Source organism: Mesoplodon densirostris, chromosome 17 (assembly GCF_025265405.1).
Source record: "Mesoplodon densirostris isolate mMesDen1 chromosome 17, mMesDen1 primary haplotype, whole genome shotgun sequence".
NCBI lineage: Eukaryota > Metazoa > Chordata > Mammalia > Artiodactyla > Ziphiidae > Mesoplodon > Mesoplodon densirostris.
The window spans coordinates 6,546,403-6,567,993 of record NC_082677.1 but is presented as its reverse complement, the minus strand read 5'-3'; the positions used below and the strand labels follow the sequence as shown (position 1 = coordinate 6,567,993).

General features: G+C 49.4%; 1 protein-coding gene and 1 long non-coding RNA gene across 5 annotated transcripts in view; one reads left to right on the top strand and one right to left on the bottom strand.

Annotated features, from left to right (window-relative positions):
• Positions 1-4,752: 4,752 nt before the first annotated feature.
• Positions 4,753-11,246, bottom strand: LOC132477498 (uncharacterized). Of its 2 annotated transcripts, XR_009530278.1 has the most exons (5): positions 11,014-11,246; positions 10,691-10,904; positions 8,501-8,639; positions 6,532-6,698; positions 4,753-6,283 (listed from the first exon to the last, which is right to left on the bottom strand). It is a non-coding gene; the product is annotated as an uncharacterized LOC132477498 (long non-coding RNA). The 2 variants fall into 2 exon arrangements; XR_009530277.1 differs by having other exon boundaries at positions 4,753-6,698.
• Positions 11,247-11,385: 139 nt separating this feature from the next.
• SLC7A1 (solute carrier family 7 member 1) overlaps positions 11,386-21,591 on the top strand; it is a 69,050-nt gene continuing 58,844 nt past the window's right edge. For all 3 annotated transcript variants that reach the window (XR_009530253.1, XM_060079563.1, XM_060079562.1), the window contains exon 1: positions 11,386-11,629. The gene's annotated coding sequence lies outside the window, so the exon portion shown is untranslated. The remainder of the gene's footprint in view (positions 11,630-21,591) is intronic.

Sequence of the window (21,591 nt, the reverse complement as noted above, 5' to 3'; positions counted from 1 at the left end):
AGAAGGCTGTAAGTTTTCACCTCTGGCTGACCTTCAGGCTATGTACAAATAAGAAGTGAGAGCTAAGGCAGAGTTGTCAACTTCTTACGGGAGCTTTGAAGGCATGAGTAGCACACACACAGAGCCAAAGTATGGAAACATATTGGTTCAAGGCACATTAGCTTTAAAGGCATAAAGCATGACATGGCCTTTCCAGAAATCCAACCCAATGACTTTCACTTAAATCTCAACGATCTGAACTAGGACCTATGGCCATGTAAGTGTAAAGACATCTGGGAGAGTCAGTGTCTTAGCTGGACACATTCACACTCTACAGGAAACCAGTGTTCTGTGTGTAAGAAAGGCAGGCTGAACATCACGAAGGCCGCTAGCAGTGTCTGCCACAACCTGTTGGGTTTTACTTCTTGGAATTACCATGTAGATCAATAAATAGATTTTTGAAAAGTCTATGTAGTTTAAGTTAGTGCGGTACAAAGTTTATGAGTCAATGAAAATGAACTTGCTAATAGCATTTTTATTTTCTCAATCACTGCTGTCCAAAGAAGTTTGATAAAGTCTCTCACCATGATTCTGTATTTCACCTGGCAACACAAGGACCTGAGAATGCTTTACTGAGAATCATAGCTCACACTTATAAAGCACTTGCCATGTATCAAGCACTGTTCTAAGTGGTTCACGTATATTAACTAATTTAAGCATCACAGTAAACCTATGAGTGATACTATTACTATCCTCATATTAAGAGAAGTAAATAGACATACAGAGGTGTTAATTAACTTGCCTAAAGCAAGGTAATAGGTACCACCAGATAATTAGTACCAAAGTCAGAATTCAAACCAAAGAAATCTGGATTTAGCATCTCTTCTCTTAATCACGAAGCACCACTCAAATCTGACCACACATCCAGTTGTTCAGTATTTTAGTTCTACTCTATTATCCCTACCCCTAAATTAGACACTACTTTATTTACTTTATATCATCTGTATCTATATTTAGCAATATCTTTGCTCACCATTTCTTCTTGTCCCTCAGACATTCCACCTGAGGTATTTTTTCCACATATTTTTAGTATTTCCTTTAATGAGTGTCTTTTAGAGAAAAACATTCTTAGTTATTAAGTCAGAAAATGTTTTTATTTAACCTTTGCTCTTAAAGATGGTGTCCGTGGGTAGAGAATTGTGGGTAACTCTTCAATGTCTCTGAGCACATTGAAAATAATTCACTGGCTCTGACATCACGGTCACTGAAAAATAAAATTTTACTCTCACTGCCATTTCTTCATAGGTAATCTGGCTTTTTTTCTTGGATGCTTTTAAGATCTTTTGTCTTTCATGTCCTATAGTTTCTCTATGTTGTTTCTAGTTGTGGACTTTTTTCCCTACTTGAAGTTCATTTGGATTCTGATATTTTAGAATTTAAATCTTAGCAATATTTCTGAAAATATCCTAGTCATATGTCTTTGAAAATTGTCTCTTTGTATATGTTAGGACTTATTACCCTTACTTCCTTATTTTTGGTATAGTTTTAAATTTTGCATCTCTGTCTTTTTAGATGGTATTCCACATAATTCCTTCTGTTCACAATTTTTTTTTTAAATTCAGCTGTGTCTAACCTGATCTTTAATCTTACAGATTTGTGACAATTCTTTGTCAGTCATATGTATTACAAATACCATCTTCCACTCTTTGGCTTCCATTTTCATTTTCCTAGTGGTGTCTTTGATAGACAGAAGTCCTAATTTTAGTAACATTCATCAATCAAGAGACACTGCCAAGCTTTGCAGAGATGATGCTTTCCCTTTCAGTAACTTTGAAGATCAAAAAGAATACGTCTGAGAACTAGCAGCCTAGCAGCCGCTAGACGAGGCAGAATGAGTGCCGAGCCCCCAAAGGGCCATTCCCAAAGAACTGTCAATATTTGACCTGTCTGACAGCCGGCTGAAAAGTTCCATTTTCAGGGCATCTCTTTCTTTGATGTGACTTAGAACTCCCTCTGTGAGAACAGCCCTACCGACAGGGTATTTGTCAAAACAATCAGCATTAATTGTTTAACATTGCAGTTGCTTAAGGAAGCGTTACAAGTTGAGGCTAACAAAAGGCTATGAAAAAAAACTTAAAAGGAAACACTGGACACGTGATATCCATAGGGTGCTTTCAAAAGTTTCTATATATTCCTGGGAATCTAGAAGACCACAAACACACACACAGGGCTGTGTGCATACCTAGAGCTGTGTCTATGCCTAAGAAACAACTGAGAAGACCCTAAGCTCTCAATTCTGGCTGACCTTGAGGGTCTGCAGAAGCAAGAAGGGTAGGCTAATGCAGAGTTGTAAGCTACCTGTGGGAACTTGGCAAGCATGCCCCAACACACACACAGAAGCCCTAGAGAAAGGATGAGAGTCTTATTGATTCAAGACATATAAGGAAATCTTAGTGCAATCATTCACTGAACACTAAGCTAAGTAGCAGAGATTTCAGTGGCTATATATGACAAAGAATACAGACTTTATAAAATTTGTCTAGGAAAGTCACTGAACAAATAAACAGAAAACAGCAAGAACAACAACAAAAAACCTTGGGAAGGAGAGAATCTTATTTCTAGGGTGGTCACATTATTTATCTAGAATGTACAGTTTTCAGCAAAAAATCACAAGACATGAAAAGAAACCCCAAACAAACCCAGGAAGAATATCTTTTCACAAAAGAAAAAGCACACAAAAGAAACTGTGCATGAGAAAGGGCACATGTTAGATTTACTAGACGAAGACTTAAAGTCAAGTCATCAATCATGTAGGAAACCATGTTGAAAGAATTAATGTTTGAGAATGACATCTCACAAAATAGAATATGTCAATAAAGAGATAAATTATTTTTTAAGTGAAAATTCTGGAGTCGAAAAGTATAAAAACTGTAATGAAAACTTCACTAGAGGGGCTCAACAGAAGATGTGAACAGGCAGACAAAACAGCCAATAGACTAATTGAGATTATCCAGTCTGAAGAACAAAAAGAAAAAGAATGAAGAATAATAAACAGAGCCTCAGAAACCTGTGGGACACCATCCAGCATACACCTAAGGGGAGTCCAAGAAAGAAAGAAAAGAAAGGAGAAAAAAGAATATTTGAAGAAACAATGGCCCAAAACTTCCTAAGTGATGAAAAACAATCTGCTCACCAAGGAAGCTCAATGAACTCCAAGTAGATAATTTTAAAGAGATCTATACCAAATACATCATAATCAAATTGCTAAAAAGCCAAAGAAAAGGAGAGACTGATGAAAGCAGCAAGAGGAAAACAAACTCATCCTGCACAAGGGATCTCAATGAGGTTAACAACTAACTTCTCATTAAAAACCATGGTTGCCAGCAGGCAGTGGGATGACGTACTCAAAGTATTAAAAGAAAAACACTGTCAACTAAGATCCTATATCTAGGAAATCTGTCCTTCAAAAATGAAGGAGACAAAAAAATGAGAGGCTTCACCACTATCAGACCTGACCTACAAGAAATACTAAACGGAGTCCTCCAGGCTGAAATGATGGGACAATAACTAAAATCCAAATGAACAACGAAGAACACCAGAGAAGGTCAATACATGGGTTTTACAAAGATAGTATAAATGTGTCTTCATTTGTAGTTTTTTTCTTCTTTTGGATTTAAAGACAACTGTACAAAGCAACAATTATAAAACTATCTTGTTGGGCTTACAGTGTGTAAAGATGTAATTTGTATGACAACAAAAGGATAAAGAAAAGGGAGGGAATGGAATATAAAGAAGCAAAAGTTTAGTAGACTATTTAAATTGCTATTAAACCAAAGTAGATTGTTCTAAGTTACAATTTCATTTTAATTGCCAAGGCACCCAATAAAAAAATCTCAAAAATATATAGTAAAGAAACAATAGATAATTAAAATGGTATGCTGGGAAATTTTATCTAACACAAAAGAAGGCAGTAATGAAGAAATAAAGGGAAAAAGACATGACATAAAGAAAATTTTAAATGACATACAAAAGCCCTAACCTACTAGTAATTATGTTAAATGTAAATGGATTAAACATTCCAATTAAGAAGTAGAAACTGGGAGAATGAATTTAAAAAAAATCCAATTATATGCTGTCTACAAGAGAAGAGCAAGCAATGACAAAGAATGGCTATTATCAAAGAAAAGAAACCCTTGTGCACTGTTGGTGGGAATGTAAATCGGTATAGCCACTAAGGAAAGTGGTATGGAGGTTCCTCAAGAAATCAAACAGAGAGCTACCATGTGATCCAGTAATTTCACTTCTGGGTATTTATCCAAAGGAAATGAAATCACTATTTCAAAGGCATATGTGCCTCAGAGACAGGGCAGATGTGCCTGGAGTGGTCGCTGGAGCTGGATGGTGGTAACACACAAAGAACACGTGGTGCAGATGCCTCTAGGATGGGCTGGGGGACATCTGCATGAGCAGGGGAGCGGAATAGAGAGTGGACACCAGTTTCTTTCATGTCTCCTCACATTCCTTCCCTGTGGGGACTACCTCTCCCTCTATTTCTGTGATACTAGAGGAACTGCCAATCAACCTCCTCTCTGCACTGTCCCCCTGCCCCACAGAGGTGGGTATGTGACCCAGGCTGGCCCACGAGAGAACACCACTCTGCAGGAATCAGGGAGAGGTATGTAAGCTTGGGCATGTGACCCAAGCAGAGCCTATCGTGGTCCTTTTGTAGGACTGAAATGGATGCTGGAAGGGGTTTCCGTCTTCGCTGCACTTCAAAAACCACTGCTTTTACCAATGGAGAGATTTGGCAAAGAATACAGCCATCAGGAAAACTGTGAGATAGAGAGACCGAGATATATTTTGAAAACCTAGCTCCAGGCATACGTACATCTGGCAAATCCTAAACTTTGCAGTTATGTAATAATAAATTTAAAAGATTTCCTAGAGTTGTTTGAATCAGGTATGGATTACCTGCAATTGAGTGATTCTTGACTGACACAGAGAAGTCGTTGTTTCTGTTTTTGACCATTTAAAACTACGGCTGGCTGTGACTTGTGGAAACACGAATCTCCAAGGAAGAAGTCAGGGACAGATTATCCTCGGTCTCCTACTATTTTAGGGAACTGGTTAACAAGAACACAAAGATTTATCTTTGGGAGTATTCAATAAGGTGATGGTTTGATGAGATGATGATAATTAACTAATTATTAACTAATATGATGTGTCCAAGAGTACTTCCTGGACCAGGGCTCGAACCCGTGTCCCCTGCATTGGCAGGCGGATTCTTAACCACTGCGCCACCAGGGAAGTCCCCGTTTGCATCTTGCACTGAGCTTTCCTGCTAGGAGGGTGGGCTGTCAAGGCAACGAGCACAGTGCAGTGACCGAGAACACAGATGGTAGAGACAGAGCCATCTCCGGGCCTCTCGGCAGGTAAGCAAGCTCTCCGGGCCTCAGTTTCCTCATCTAATAAAAGGGAAATCTAATGAGCTGCTGTAAGAGTTGAGATAAAGCCTGAGAGCCCCCTGTGTGGTGCCTGGCACATCATAGTATGACTCCATAAAGGCTACTGTTCATTATTACTCTAATCATCAATAGTTTTCACCTAATGCATGCTCCACTGATACAAGGAAATAGCAGAGGAATGACTTTATCCGTGCCTCTTTTATTCTTTGACTCCTAAGAGGCTTAGTGGAGAAAAAGCCACAGGAGCAGTAGTATTTACATATGGCTTTTCACTGTGAACTAACAGCACGCCCCCGACTTGACAAGCTGATAGGAACTTGCCAACAAGCCCATCTGCAAGAGCTTTGTTATAATCCAGAGCACGGGTACCTGTCACTGAGACTGAAGGTGTTACCTGGAGCAGGCTCTCTCACCCGCCCCACTGTGGACGTTTTACGCCAGATAATTCTTTGTTGCAGGGGTTGCCCCATGCATTGTCGGGTGGTCAGTAGGACCCCTGGCCTCTGCCTGCTAGATGCCAGTTGTGCCCTTCCGCAAGCAAAAATGTCTCTCGACGTTGTAAATGGCTTCTGGAAGGCAAAGGTTGCCCCCCTTTGAGAGCCACTGGCCTAGACGAGCCTCTGATTGTCTTGCACCGGACGTTGAATACTGTCTCTTGAGTGAAGAGAGAACGCACCGTCCCAACAGGTAGGGCTGAGAGTCAGCTGGTCAGCACCAGTTCAGCCGAACCATCTCTTATAGTTCATCACCTCTTCTCATTGATCGGTGCCTGTGGCATCTTGGCTGTTCAATATGCTTAACATATTTCCTGCATCGTGCTGAGCCTTAGGTGGAGGTTTCTTTAAAGAAGTAAAGATGAAAACATATCTTAGCTCTTCGTGTAGCGAAGGCAAAGTTCATTCAAAGAGCATCATGGTGGCCAAAAGTAGTCCCTTGGTAGTTATTCTACCTCATACCTCAGAGGCTTCCAGCGATGCCCCTGTATAGACTCCTCACTCACTGTTACCTTCCCCACCATCTTTCGCAATCGTAGTGTAGAATGTCATTTTAGACGGCTTGACGTTAATGATGACCACAAGCTACTCACCTACTTCTGGACTTTTGCAGAGCAGGTTTTCAGAGGAGAACCATCTCCTTCACTGCCTCTGTAAATAGAACTACACCACTTCTGATGAGGTATTCTTAGGCTCTGGATTGATGCACGCATACCATGTTTCTCTAGAGGATGGTTTCGGACCTGGGGTCCCAGAGTGCCTGCAGTGGGGATGGCCACCTGTTATTAAAATGAAAGCCATCCAGAAGTGTTGCCACTGGCATCTGATCTGTGTCCAGAGGAGTCCTCCAGTACGGGATGAGGGGGAGGGAAACCAACAGCTAACTGGAGTACCAATGAATTCAGGACCAAGGGAAAGATGAGGGCTCAATTAGGTTGTGTTACTCCGTAAAATGAGCCCAGGTGCCAAGTAGAATCACACAGCTGCCATAAATAAGCAACAGCACAATTGTTGCAATGTTGTTAAAACCCTTGGAGTAATGGGCCAGCCCTGGTGAGCCTCCTCAGAAAGGCCAGTTGCAATAGAGGCAGGGTTTTGGGCCAGCGCGCTGGGCCAAGGCTCTGAGCGTGAGCAGGGAGTTACGTGTAGTTTATCGTCTAGATCCTGAAGGATCTAATCAGTCTCTAAAAACAAAGCTCTGTGAGGACGTTAAAGGCAGTGCAGAAACAGCTGCTGCTGCAGCCCCCCACGTGCTCGTGTCCATCGCCAAGCCTTCCACCTGCAGCCCCTGCCCCTCTCACAGTCCGGGCTCCAGCCAGCTCCTCACAGGGACCTCTGGGTCTGCCCGCCTGGGACCTTCTCCCTCTCACTTCACTTACCTAACACCCTGTTTACTACCTGCGGGGCTGTAAGGGTGTTAGTTAACTTCTCTGTGCCTCCGTTTCACGTTCTCTGAGATGGACAAAATAAGCGTTCTAACTGCAGCAGGTGTGGTGAAGAGTAAACAAGATAACACACGTGAAGGGCTTAGCACAGGGCCTGGCACCTTGCTAGCATGTGGTAAACACCAGCTACTGTGATAAGAATCACTCATCCTTCACGTGTTAGCTTCCTCCAGCAAACCTCTCCTGATGCTCTCACTCAGGTCGTGTGCCCTGTTATGGCTTCACATAGCACATGGTATGGGATACGCATGTCATCTTCAGGGACTGCCCAAAAAGTCTTCAAGAAGACACCTCCCAGATTCTTCATGTAGGCCACAAACAAGACCAGCCATGAATAAATCCCCAAATCCCTGGGCACAATTATTGATACAGTGGTAGGCATGGCCCCAAAAGAGCTCTTTGAATAATCGAGGGAGTTGCTATGGAGACTGGGAGAAAGAGGAGCTCTCTTTTTATGAGATCTCATGTACTGAGGTTGACATTTTGCTGGAGTCAACAGGGGCTAAGCCGTCTTTGCCAGTAAGAAAGCCTGCCTGAGGGCTTCCCTGGTGGCTCAGTGGTTGAGAATCTGCCTGCTAATGCAGGGGACACGGGTTTGAGCCCTGGTCTGGGAGGATCCCACATGCTGCGGAGCAACCGGGCCCGTGAGCCACAACTACTGAAGCCCGCGTGCCTAGAGCCCATGCTCTGCAACAAGAGAAGCTACCGCAATGAGAAGCCCTCGCACCGCAACGAAGAGTCGCCCCCGCTCGCCACAACTAGAGAAAGCCCGCGTGCAGCAACAAAGAGCCAACGCAGCCAAAAATAAAATAAAATAAAATAAAAAGATGCAAACACAGAGACCTAATCCCAAGACTGTGAGGTTCCGGCAGCTCAAGGCAGGAAGGGGTGTCTAGGGATATGGACAAAATGTTTAGAGGCCTGAGATATCTTTGAATAAAGGTTACACTTTTGCTTAACCAAGTAGGAACTTCTGGGGTGTTAGGGTGAGCTGAGATCTCATACCTTTTTTAATCCTCATATAGCGAGAAAGCCTTATCTGTAATGAGCATTTCCACATGCAACCACTACCGTGTCTAGGTTTCGCTGAAGCTGGCATATCACCCAAGTGGCACACCTTTCTAGAAATCCAAAGGGGATGGCTTTTGCCAAACTGAGTCCCTGCAGAAATTAGCCAAGCCCCACGAATGATGATCTGTCTGGTGAGCTGTCTCTGGGTGCCATACAGAACCCCGAGATCCACAGGCGGGCCTTTCCTGGTTGAGGGAAATGGAAGAGAATCAGAAACCTGGGCACCAGGGCTGGTGACACTTTCTTCGATTTCATTTCTTCCAACAAGATGGGGGAGCGAGGGACAGTAGGACAGAGGGAAGAGGACGAGCTCGGGGGGACCCTGCACTGTTGACCCCCTCCTTTCACACGGGATGCATGTCTAGCTGACGCGAGCAGCCCTGCTTTCCCCACTCGCCCCTCTGCGCACGGTGGGAACAGCGGCCTTCCGAAGCGGGGACTCGGAGCTCCTGTCCGTGCAGAGCCAGCGCTGCTTGGGTTGGCAGCGCAGCTACGAAACTGCAGGGTTAGAGACGGGAGGCTGAGGAGAATCTCGAAGGCTTTCCCACCTTCCGCACTGGGCACACGGGCCAAGAGGGAGGAGAGACATTGTCGAAAACACCTCGAGAGCAGCAGATTGCTGAGTCATCAAACGGAGGCATCAGCCTTCTGTGGGGAAGAGCTCTCCCTTTGGTCCTGTGGCCTCAAGGACTACACGGTGTCTCCCTGCTGCCGTGGAACAGGAGCTTTGCTCTGGCGACGCCTGGCTTGTGGCTTTTTCAGCTCCAACAGTCATTCTTTTAAATACGGTTTCTACCATATATTAATTTGCTAAGACTGCTATGACAAAATAGCACAGACTGGGTGGCTTAAATGGTAGATTTCTTTCCTCACGGCTCTGGGGGCTGGAAGTCAAAGATAAAGGTGTTGGCAGGTTTAGTTTCCTCCGGGGCCTCTCCCTTGGCCTGCAGACGGCCGCATTCTCGCGGTGTCCTCACGTGGCCCTTCCTCTGTGCCCACACACCCCTCGTGTCTCTCTGCATGCCCTAGTCTCCTTTTCTTTTTCTTTTTTTTTTTTGCGGTACACGGGCCTCTCACTGTTGTGGCCTCTCCCGTTGAGGAGCATAGGCTCCGGACGCGCAGGCTCAGCGGCCATGGCTCAGGGGCCCAGCCGCTCCGCAGCGTGTGGGATCTTCCCGGACCGGGGCACGAACCCGTGTCCCCTGCATCGGCAGGCGGACTCTCAACCACTGCGCCACCAGGGAAGCCCTGCCCTAACTTTTTGCTGAGGCTTTGAGCATAATTATTGTTCCCCTGGTTCGCACTGAATCTCTTCTGCCAGGAAATTGCTTGCTTACGGGCCTTGCCATGGAGAGTCTCCTACAGTTTTAGTGAAGTCAGCTGGGTGAGGCTGCTGAACGGAGCACAGTGCTGACAATCGTCTTGGTTGAGTTCTACCTATACACCCATCAGGGCCTGGAACACTTGCTCTCAGAATTTACAGATACTAACTCTATGATCCATCTGCTTGTTGCCCGAGCAGAGCATCTCTACAATCTATTAAATTCTATTTTACTGCCAAGAGTCTTAAAAAAAAAAAAAGCCCACAATCATATTTCAAGTACTAAGGGATATTCTGCTAAGAATAAAAGGTTTATAAGCTCCAAACAGAGGTGAAATAGCTTGCGGAAAACCATAAAGGAATGAAATGGTAGAATTCAGATTCAAATCCAGATCAAGTGCAAAGGCAAAGCTGGTGGTCCTTGAATCACACCAGGCTTCCCTCTGTGAAATCCTATGACGGCAGTGTCAGCGGGTTAAGGAGGCTGTGTGGGTTCAGGAAGAGCCGCAGCACAGGAGACCTCCTTAATGCAACGTGAGAGCATCCTTTCACCAATGAACAGGTGAAACTGAAATTTACTGTTTTAAAACAACGTGTATGTAGTCACTGATTATGATGCCAAGCACTCCAAAGTGCCTTGCAGATACTAGCCCATTGCTATGTGTTCACGAAAACGCTTCTGAAGCTAGCACCCTGCAGTTATATGCTTTATAAATTGCTAGTGTAATTCCAAGAGTATCGCGCCCTGTGGCTGACAATGAGGCCCCACCACTGACCAAGGACATTGTGGGGGGAGGGGGGTTGGGTAGGAAGCGTGGAAAGGACTCAAAGGCCGTGGACACCGTGCTATCGTTTTTCCTGTTTTCCTACAAAGTTAGAGAGGAGGCTGGCGGGGTTAATCTATGACCTACTTACCTCTCTCATGTCACAGGTTACTGGATCTCCATAGATTGTGGCTTCTGCTTGGTTCTGGACGCCAAGAGGGAGCCTGTGAGGTGAGCGCGGTGGGACCCGGTGCTAGTTTCTGCCATCTGGGGGAGAGTAGCTCCCGAAGTAGCCGCGATGACAGGCCCGCCGGCCAGGTGCTCATCCTACCGCCAGGGGCACAGGCAGATTCAGGCTTCCGGCCCTTCCGGACAAGGGGCGAGGATACATTATTTGTTGAAAGTAAGGGAACAGCAATAAAAGATTCCAATGACAAAGAAATGAAGATTTATGATAATTAAAAAAAAACCAACCTTGAAGTGCCTCCCCAATCTTCTCATTTTGGGGGAGGCAAACTGGCCGCGAGCGCGGGGTCCGCTCGCCGGGGCCCGCGGTAGGGTGGACAGTCCGGCGGTGGGCCAGCCGGGCCCGCGCGAGGTGCAGCGGGGACCCGAGGATGCAGGCGGGCTCCCACTGCCCGAGGGATGGCCGCACGCGGGCGGGGCGACCACCAGCGCGTCGGCAGGCGCCGCCCACCCGCGGGGGAATCCCGGGTTGCGGCGCGGGGCGCGCGCGCCCCGCCCCCCGCCCCGCCCCCACAGCCGCTCGCTCCCCGAGCCGCCGCCGCGCCGCGCTGCCATTGGTGCCAGGCGGTGACGCGAGCGAGCGGGCCGGACGGCAGGGCGCAGGGGGCGGGCGCAGGGAGCGGGGCGCGGCTGATGAAACCGGCTCCCGTTCCCTCCCGCCCTCAACGCTCCATTCACTCTGCGCGGGCAGGTGTGAGCGGCAGGTCAGCTGCCGGCGGGGCGCGCGGCCGCCCGGCGTCCGTTACCTGAGTCTCCCGCTCCGGCTCCCCGCGCGCCGCGCCTCCGCCCGAGCGTCCGTCAGTCCAGCCGCGGTCTTGCCTGCATCCCGCCGCCCGCCGGCCCGGTGAGTCCCCGGCCTCCGCCGGCGCGAGGGCAGCTGCCCGGGTCTGGGTCACCTTGGGGGGCTGACCCCGGCGGCGCGGGGAGGGGCGCGGAGCCCGCGCGGGGAACCCTGGCATCCTCCGGGTGGGCGCGGGCAGGGCGGACGGGGATGTACGCGGCCGGTGCCCATACGGCTGTCTCCGCCACGGAGTCCATTTTGGTTCGCTGAAGGCGCGGCGTGGTGCATGATGCAACACCCCGTGAGGAAGCGTGGGCGACCTGGCGCCTCCGGGGTGCCGACCCCCCGCTCCCTGCGGGGCGCCGGGACGCGCGGGTGGTCGCGGGGGCGTGGGGACGGGGAGCGGGCCCGGGGCCCGGCAGGCGTCCGGAGACCTTCCCTTACATGGCGTGGAGCGGAGCACGCCGCCCCGCCGCGAGGTCCACGACGTGTTATCGGCCGCGGGTGGGGAGCCCGCCGGGCGGCGGAGGGTGGTCCCGCGGCAGGTGGCCGGCCGAGGACGGCGTCGCGCACCCGCAAGCTGGCCGCGGCGCCCACGTCTCTTCCTCTCTGGAACCCTGCACACTCCCTGGCCCGCCTCCACCTCTCTTCCGGGTCCCCGGAGTTGTTTCGGGGAAGTCCCCCCCGCGGGGGGCTTCCTTGTGACCCTATCTGGCCCGTAGAGGCCGGTGCTCAACGCTTCCAGATGGTTTTGAGCAGGAGGCAGTTCTTCCGGCTTCACCGAGACAACCTATTCTCAGTGTGTTCCTTTCTACGTAGTAGGAAACTTCCCGGGCCGGGCGGGTCCCGCAGTCATTCTAAGACCTGTGTGTACACAACAGCAGGGCGCTGTAGTACTACTACCGCGTGCTGTTATAGCTCCTTCCCCTTTTCAGTGGCTGTGAGAACCCGAGAGGAGTGGTGCTTGACTTGTATGATTAGGACAGCCAGACAAGTGCCTTCTGGAAGAAACGGAACACTGCCCAGTACCCGCCCTCAGGCTCTCACGTGTAGAAGTAACCTGGAGTAGGTTTTACTCCAGATGTGTAAACAGAGGAGGAGGGAGTGAGGGTTTCAATCCCAGGTGTATTTCCCTAAATGAGCTCTTAAAAATGTGACCAGGACTGTGTTTTGGCCTCTGGCTGAGTTTCCTAATTGTGTTTCATTTGAATTATAATTTACTTGGGATTTATCTTAACGTTTCTTGCCACTTAGGTTTGGTTCTGATAATAGGAAACCGGTGATACCTACAAAAATATCCCCCGATATTTTTAGTTGACTCAGTGGAAATTATTATTTTTATATGCACACACCCTTCTGTGATTAAAACAAAAAGGTCTTAAGACTTAGGGGACAAAATCAACAATGGATTAAAATAGTTTTTAAAGGTTTAGCCTATTAAGATCATGTTTAATTATTACAGGTAAAATTTAAAGAGTGCCAAAGGGGTTTTGACTAAAGAAACAGGGCGAGAATTAATAGAGATCAGAAATGTACTCAGTTGTTTAAATCTGGATTGAACCACATGGGTGCTCTTATGCGTATAATTATTTGCTTTAAAGGAAGAAAGGCTTGAAAGACGAGATTGCTGACCTCGGGGAGCTTGCATTTTAGGACACACATTAATTGTATTGGGTTGAGGCTTCCATTCTTTGAGGAGCTTAAACACATGTTTACTGACTGTTCTAGTCTGTTGTTTCTTGTCTACTCAGGCCAGTAAAAATATGTAATTACGTTGGAGGGCCCAGCATTATGTCTTATTAATCCCTTACATTATTAACTATGTATTTGAAGGTATTGGTTTATTAATCCCAGAGAGGAATTTGAAACAGGAATGAGTGTGTCCTTGTCATGGGGAGAAACATTTTCCTCTGACCCTGGAGGTGTCTGGGCCACAGGCATCTTCTGAGATGGCCATCCCTCCACCTGGGGCCGGGTCCTCACTCCAGGTGGGACCTGCGGACGGGCGGGCCCTCACCACTGTCTGCTCCCGTTGCCAGGCAGGCTCTTTCTCTCAGAGAAGCGGGGAGTGCTGGGTGGCTGTCAGGGAGTGGAAGGACCACTTCAGATCCTGGGTGAAGAGATGGGGGACGGGCAGGCGCAGAAGGGGGGAGGCCAGAGCAGAGACGGGTAAGTTAAGTCTGGAAAAAAACCCAAGCCCAGCTTTTTTCTGCACAAGAGTGTGTCCATATGTCGTTTCTGTGTGAGAGAGAGATGGTGGCAGCTTGCATGGGGTGGACACGGTAGGAACGTGAGCTGGTTGAGTTCTGCTCCGTCTGCAGGCTGGTATCCTTGCTCCGTCTGTGGATTTTAAAGGAAGATTCCATGTGAGGCACGAAAGGCCGGATGAGGTTCCATGCAGAGCAGAGCCCCTGTGCCAGTGAGGTGGGGAAGGCTGAGGAGAGCGTGTCGGGAAGGGCTCGGTAAAAGTCACAACCGGCTTCTTCCAGACGCTTCCATCCTCACGGGCCGGGGCTGAGCCGGAGCTGCCTTGTGGCACCCACGTGCCGCCGCGGCGTTGGGCCTCCCTGATCTCCCCTGCGCCCTCCAGTGGGCATCTTTGCCGTGGGTTTGTCCCGTGGCCCGCTTGGGGACTGCAGCTTTGGGGCGCGCCTGCTTTTTCATTCCTGGCCTTCAGGAGGCCTGCCTGCCAGGGGTTTCTTGGGCCTGAGGCCACTGGCACTGGACCCCAGGCCAAGGTTGTATCTACCCCAAGGTTTTAGGTCTGTTCCAGTCAAAGAGAAGAGTAGCAGCTTTGGTGGCAGATTATGGGCCCTGTGGTAACTTCAGTGGCTTCTCTTTCTCCGTAATCATGTCCCTACCCCCAACCGCAAAGCCGCTTTGACAGCAACTACCCCTGCAGTCGTTCAAAGCGAGTCACAGTTTATCATGGCGGGGGTTAGTGCATTTGTCACCTGTGAATCTGCTAGAAGGACGGGCAGCACGTTGGTAAAAGGATTTGGTGGGCTGTTATCTTCATTTGGCTCCGAAGACATTCCTTCAGATCTTTGGCCTCGGCAGAGCAGCAGCTGAAGCTGTTTGCCTCACCCGTCGGGAGGATTCGCTCACCCAGGGGACACAGGCTGCAGGAGAGACACCTCTGCACGTTGGGATAGATTCTGGCACGAGGTTCCCTCGTCATGCCACACCCGAGTCTTTCATTTGGCTTTTCCTCTGGTTATTGTCATTAGCAGTGGGGACCGCCAGGTGGTAGATTTGGTGGACAAACCACGTCAACTGAGGGTAGAGCTGTGTGGAGTTAGAGGCCAGCTTCAGTGCAGCCTGAGGTCATCGCCCTGAAATGCAGACGCTGCTTCTAGGAGCCGGGGCAGGTGGTCCAGTGCCGGGAACGGCGCCACCCGAGGCGTCTTTGGTGCAGGTTTGCTGCCGTCTCTGTGCAGCCTCCAGAAAGTCCTTTGGGCTGTCCGAACCCTGCAGACGTGCTCTTGCCCTGCCTGTAGCTTGGGGAAGCCCTGCTCTCAGCCTCATAATGACGAAGCCAATAAATATGAAGTGCAGAGTATTCTTTGAAAGAATAAAGGTCAGTCCATGTAGATTCTTTCACAAAGTAAATTCCATTGCCAGCCTTCTCTTCTGATAAAGGCAACCAGAAATCAAGCTCCGTTCAGCCTTCAAAGGCTACCAAGAGGTGGACTTGTACTGAGGAGGGAGAATGTCCTTCGTCCGGTAGGACAGCGTGTGTTTCCACGTCGTCTCCCTTTTCCCTGAGTCACCTTTTCCCTCTGGAGGCAGTTGTTTCCGAAACATTCTGTCTTCCTGCCGTAGTGCTTTCTTCAGAAGACCCATGCAGATAATGTCCTTGCCTGTGAGAACAGCCAAGTACTTTGCCACGTGCGTAGTAGTGGGTCCTGATTCTCCGCACGTGCTGAGCGCACAGGGAGCCCCGCGTCGCGGAGACCCGCTCGCCGTGCTGACTCCGGGCGGCCCCCTGCTCTCCCCGACGGGCCACGCACTGCGGGGCTGAAGGAGGTGCCGTGGGCCTCTGCCCGCCCCGGAGTGGGCTCCGCCTACAGGATCAATGCTTTTTCTAAGATATTTCTCAGAGCCATGTTTGAATCCTTTTCCATATTGCCTGCATAATAATTGGCTTCTAGTGCCTACCTTACAGGATTGAGAGGATTTAAATGAGGCAATAATCCGAGTTACGCACTTAACACAGCTTCTGGCGCGTACCAGGTGCTTCGTATAAATGTTCGCTGTTTTACTGGAAACAAAGCACAGTTCTTTGATTTTGCCGAGGAGAAGAAGAAAATCTGTAACAACTTTATGTGCCCTCCCATTTTGCCAAGGTGTCAAACGGTCGTCCCTTCTCCTTGGAGCTGTGTCTGCCTTGCAGTGGGTGCCGTGGCACCGGGGTGTTGGGGAGGCCAGTCCCCGCAGGTCTCAGATCCACAGCCCTGGGCTTGTCCCCTCCTCACGCCTCCGGGAAGCAGAGCTCACGGTCCCATCCTCAGGGGTGGCCGCCTGCGTGTGTCTGTGTGCACGTGCGTGTGAGTGTGTGCCCTCGTCCATCCCGACCCCAGACATTTGGTCCAAATTACCCTGAGCGCTTTGGGTTTAAAAACTGGGGCCAAGTCTGTTTCCCACCTTTTTTCTTCCCTTCCTCTGAGGGCCGAGGTAGATGCCCCAGTGCGTGGGCGTGGGATGGGGGCCCCATCACGGGGGCAGCGGCGAGGGGAAGGGAGCAGACGTCTCACCGGCGTTTCATCCCACTGTTGTCCGTCGTCTTCCTGCCCATGAAGATGCTGGGGGTGACCTTTTAAGGTCGGCTTGGAAATGCTCTCTTCCTCTGTATCTTCTTATCTGCCTACCAAGTACCATCAACCAAAGTCTCTCTTACAGCAGATAGGAAGGAAGGGAGAGGCCCTGGGGCTGAGTGAGATCCAGACTGCCAGCCCTGGTGAGTGCTCACCGTGGGGCTCGGCACTTGCTTTGTTGTCATTTAATCCTCACAGCCGCCCCCTGAGGTTGGTCCTGCCGTTTGGCTGACGGGGCGATGGAGGCCCTGAGACGTGACCCAAGTGGCCGAGGGGCACAGGGGTGGGTCGTGAGTGGCGGAGCTAGGATTTGCACCTGGGGCCTGGCTCCAGGGCCCTGACACCGAGCGTGCTTCGGGCTGTGGGCGTCAGCCTGTGCCTGGGGCTCCGGCCGCTCGCTCTGGGGACCGTGGTCGGGCACGTGTGTGCGTGGGGCCGCGCCGGGCCCTGAGATTGGCACGCGGACCTGGAGGTGCCGGGCCGCCCCGCGCCCCTTGGTTCCAAGTAAGTCCTGTAGGCGCGGGAGCCGCTGGGGCACCGCTGGGCGGCAGCCTGCTGTGTTCCTCTAGCTGCCCCGGGTCTTCTGAGCGCAGATCTTTCCTCTCTGAGCCCTGGGCTCCGGGCGCAGCTGGAGCTCTGGGGGCCTTGACACAGCTGTGCCGGGGTGTGACCGAGGCTGGGCTGCCTTCCTCCTGGGTCCGAGCCGGCTGGATGAGGGGCTTCCTGCCCGGGCCACGGGAGCCCCGCCTCACGGATCTCCATCGGTGTCCCTGGTCCCCCTCCTCCGCCGCTGGGGGGAGGGCCCTGTGCAGGGGGTCGTCTGGTTCGTGGGGAAAAGTGGCTCCCTTCTCGGTTCTCCCTCCTTCTCAAGGCCAGTGGCAGTAGCCGTTCTCCCAGGATCTTCACTTTGCTGACTTCTGTAGTGTCGGGAGGTGGGGAGGGTGTCTCCTTCCTTGGAAGGTGCTTCCTTGACGCCCTCAGGAAGCCGGGGCTGGGGGCTGTCCGAGCCAGGGTAGCAGCAGGCAGACTGTACGCTGGCAGGGCCCCCGTGGCCGTGGCCCCGTGGGGAGGCCGTGGGTGCTGGCAGGTGGAGTGGGGAAACGCGTGCCCGCCCCTTCCTGCCTCTCTCCTTTCTTCCTTTGCTCTTTCAACTTTTTGTGGATAGCATTTCAGACTTAAAGAGAAGTTGCAGGGGTTACAAGGAGCGCCTCAATTTTCTCAGATTCACCGGTTGTTTACATTTCATTCCTTCTTTCTGTTTATCTGTCAGTCAATCTGTCTACACACACGGATGCATTTTTTCCTGAACCATTTGAGAATAAGTCGAAGACATCATGTCCTTTTATTTACCCCGGCATGCTTCAGTGTGTTTCCTAAGAATAAGGACATTCTCTTACGTGACCACAGTACGACATCAAAATCAGGAAATTTAACATTTGTGACATCATCAAGTCCACAGTCCATATTCAACTTCCAGTTGTCCAAATAATGTCCTTTACATATGCATGTAGGTAGTTGGTTTTTTGTTTTTCGTTTTCTTGGGGGTTTTTTTGTTTGTTTGTTTTCAGGAGAGGCTCTTTCAATGGAACTGTGGTCTAATTTTCTACCTTATAAGCCTCTTTAAGAAAAAAAATGTTCCTAAAAGTTAGAATGTGTATTGTGAAAAATTTGGAAACTACAGAAAAGTAAAAGAAAGAGAAAATAAACAGCATCCATAATTCTGGCAGAGAGGCTGAGCGCCCAGCCAGGGTAGAGAGCTTGCAGGAAGGTGCTTGGTCAGAAGACTTCAGCTCAGGGTGACGTGGTCCCGCAGACCTGCACCCCGAACACGCAGGGCGGGGGCCCGGGGCAAGGCCTTGGGCTGCCGGGGCAGCAGGCGCCCTGTCTGGAGCGGATGCCTTTCATGCCCCTGCCCACCACCTGGCCGGTTGCCCACCTGAGCAGGCAAACATAACCCCCTCGGGGTGGGGAAGGGTGGAGATGATTATTAAATACCCAGAACTTGTTCAAGCCTTGAAAAGAAACGTTGCAGGCCCTCTCTTGCCTGCTGTGTAGCCCTGGCTTCCCAGACTAAGCAGAGGGTAGGGATGGGCAGGGGCCCTGATGGGGAGGAATGGTCCTGGCCTCTTGGCCTGTAGCTTGCTGTTATTTCATAGGGTTGTTGAGCCTCCCGGCCGCTACGAGCGGGTCAGGGGAGTGATAAGAGGAGAAATTCTAAATGGTGAATTGTGTTCTTTGCTAGCCCAGAAGTTCCTGGGGGAAGGTTCCAGACTGTTGGGTGAGGTGTGGATCTTGCTTCTTTCTGTGTTTCGTTTATCAAAGCCGCCCCCTTTGTCATCGCCAGCAGTACCCCCGAGACTCCGCTCCTTCCCCGGCCCTGGAAGGGGCCCTTGCTGGGTGGGGCTGGTTTCTGGAAGGGTTTCGTTCTTAGAACCCAGCTCCCCGTGGTTCGTACCTCAGTTTCCCTGAGCTGTGAAACCTACACTGTGTGTGAACAGGGCCTCTGAAAGCCATGATCAAAAGCCCCAAGTATTTTTCCATGTTTGTTTTCTCTTCTCCCACACCAGACCCTCTCCTTGAAGGAGGTGGCCTGGAGAGGGACTGCAGTGGGCAGCCGCCCAGACTCTGCACACCCCGCTGGGGCCACGGAACTCCTAACCTGGACGGGCCAGCACCGGAGGCTGCTCTTCAAAGAAACCCTTTGAAGTGCAAACATTTCCTTTCCTGAAAAGAAGGGAAATTGAAATGAAAACGTATTGTTCTGTGCAGACAATGTTCTCTTGGATCAAAGAGGGAGTGGGGCTTATAAAAAAGGGAGATTCACAAGTTAGGCCTTAACGTGGCACACGGGGAAGCCGTGACCGTGTACGTGTCCACTGCCCAGGGTCCGTGATCGGTAAGGTTGTATCTTCCCTTTTTTTCCCCTTTAAGGTCCTAAATCTGGATCTAACATGCCGTGTTTAACTGTGTCTCTCTCTCTCGTTGGTGTTTTTATCCTGTGGTCAGCATTTAGAACTGTCCTTTGGTAAATTATGACACCATCCACGATGGAATATCACGTAGCCAATAAAAGTGATGTTTTCAAGGAACATTTGGTCTTAAGGGAAAAACTTTACTGTTAGAAGTGAAAAAAATCGGGAGGCAATTTTCCATAATCAGTGTTCTCTTAATGCGATACATGTATTTGTACAGAAAGAAAACACTTAAAATCAGGCTCTGTTTTGTTCACTGCTAGGTGTGTAGCACCTGAACGAGTGCTCAGCAAATATTCGTTGTATGAATTATTTTTATAATTAGTGAAACAGCAGTATAGTTTAAAGGGGGGTATCTTTGAGCTGAGTCGTAACATTTTGGCAAGTGGAAAGAACAGTAAATTATTTCGAATTTCTGTTGTAATTCTGTCCTGGCGTCTCGACTTGGGGTTTATTTTGGAGGGTTTTGGCTACAAACGTGTACCACATTTTGTACTTTGATACACATCACCCTGTGGATGAGGGACTGGACGTTTCTACTTGTGGAGTAATCGGGTCTTGTTGAAATTAGGGTATTGGGGTAAGTTTTTCCTGGGTTGGCTGCTAGGCTCCTTCCCAGATGGGGTAAGGAGACAACTTCCCAGGTGCTCTGTGGCTGATGTACCATTTCACCGGCTTGACCTGTCCTGCTGTTGAGAAGTTTGCCTGGTTTGCCCAGGGAAGGTTTCGCATCTTCTAGTGTCAGTCCTACCAAGATACACTAGTAGGCCGTACATCGTCCTAGTTCTCATTCCGAAGGTTCTTTAGTAACACAGCGTCTCAGCTTGGCTTTGAGGATGGCCCTGGTATCAGTGACGGCGTGTCACAGCGCCCGTGCTTCCGCCTGGTGAGATCGTCTCGTTCCTCTTTCAGAAGGACACAGGCACTTAGGTTTCAGAGCCCGACGTGCACAGGGTTCTGGAAGCCCCTTGGGGAGGCTTCCTTCGGTCCGGGGTAGGGCTGCTGGGGCCCACACCCCGCTTCTCCCGAGGGTGGCGGCTGTCAGCTTCTTTGGCTGCAGTCTACGCGAGGAAATAAACTGAAACGGTGCTCAGGTGCACACACAGGGAAGTACATATTTATATACAGATTGAAGTGAAACTTCCCACCGAACAGTGCTCATTCTCGTATTTGCGCTGCACTCTGATCATTTTTACTCTTTTCCATTGCATCGCGAAAAATCCTGGTGGCGACCTGCAGTTTGCAAACACTGCTGGGCGTGGGCGTGCTGGCCTCCATGCCCACCCTCCCCTCCTCCGTGGTGTCCTGAGTTTTACACTCACTGGACTAGGGCCTGGGAGGAATTCTCTGTCCACATCGATTTAGACAAAGACAGTCAGAGGGTAGAGGTTGTTTTTTTTTGTGGTGATTTAAGGGTTTCTAACCGAAGTGGACATTATTATCTGTGATGATTCCCCAGAAGGCAAATAGGGACACAAGGCAAGACCTGTGTGAATTCCCAGTGTGGTTTGCTGCTGATGCAAACCCGGGTAGCTCTGTCCTAAGCTGACCTCACACGCTGGTGTTTTGAAGGTGGCCTGGTCAGGCTGTGTGTTTTTTTTTTTTTCAGGGGTGGCGCAAACATTTGTTAATTTCAGCACTTTGACCTTTTTTGGGGTGTGTTTACTTTTTTCAGTGTGATTTGAGGAAGCGTCCACCTGAAAGGTGAGCCTTCTCTTTCAGAGTTGAGGATTTGTAGGAAGAAGAGGGAGAACAGTCACTCTTACAGAAATATTAATGTTTAGACTCTGAGGTCTGATGGATTAAATTGAACGGGGCGTTGAGATTATAATATTAGCAATAGCAATTGTACCCTTAAACAGTTCTTCTTGAAAAGGTTGAATGCGTTTTGTTCTCTTTTTTGAGAAGCGTTTGATTTTTTTTTTTTTTTGCTTAGAAAATTAATATTCTTTAACTAATAAGTCTTTGTATATGATTCCTAGAACAATTGTAAATCAAGGGAATTGATTCTCTGGAACAAAAGCACAGTGACAACAGAACTAGAACAAGTTAAATCACCTCGTTTATTGAAACAGTGTACAAATATCTGGCCTTGTTTCTTGTAACTTCTTTTATTTAATGTGCTTCTCAGTAAGTTTATTGTAAGAATTCAGAGTGCCTAATTTGTAGTCTTTTAAAAATTCATTTATAAATTACAAATATTACCATTGTTGTTAGTATTTGAGAAGAATCCTCA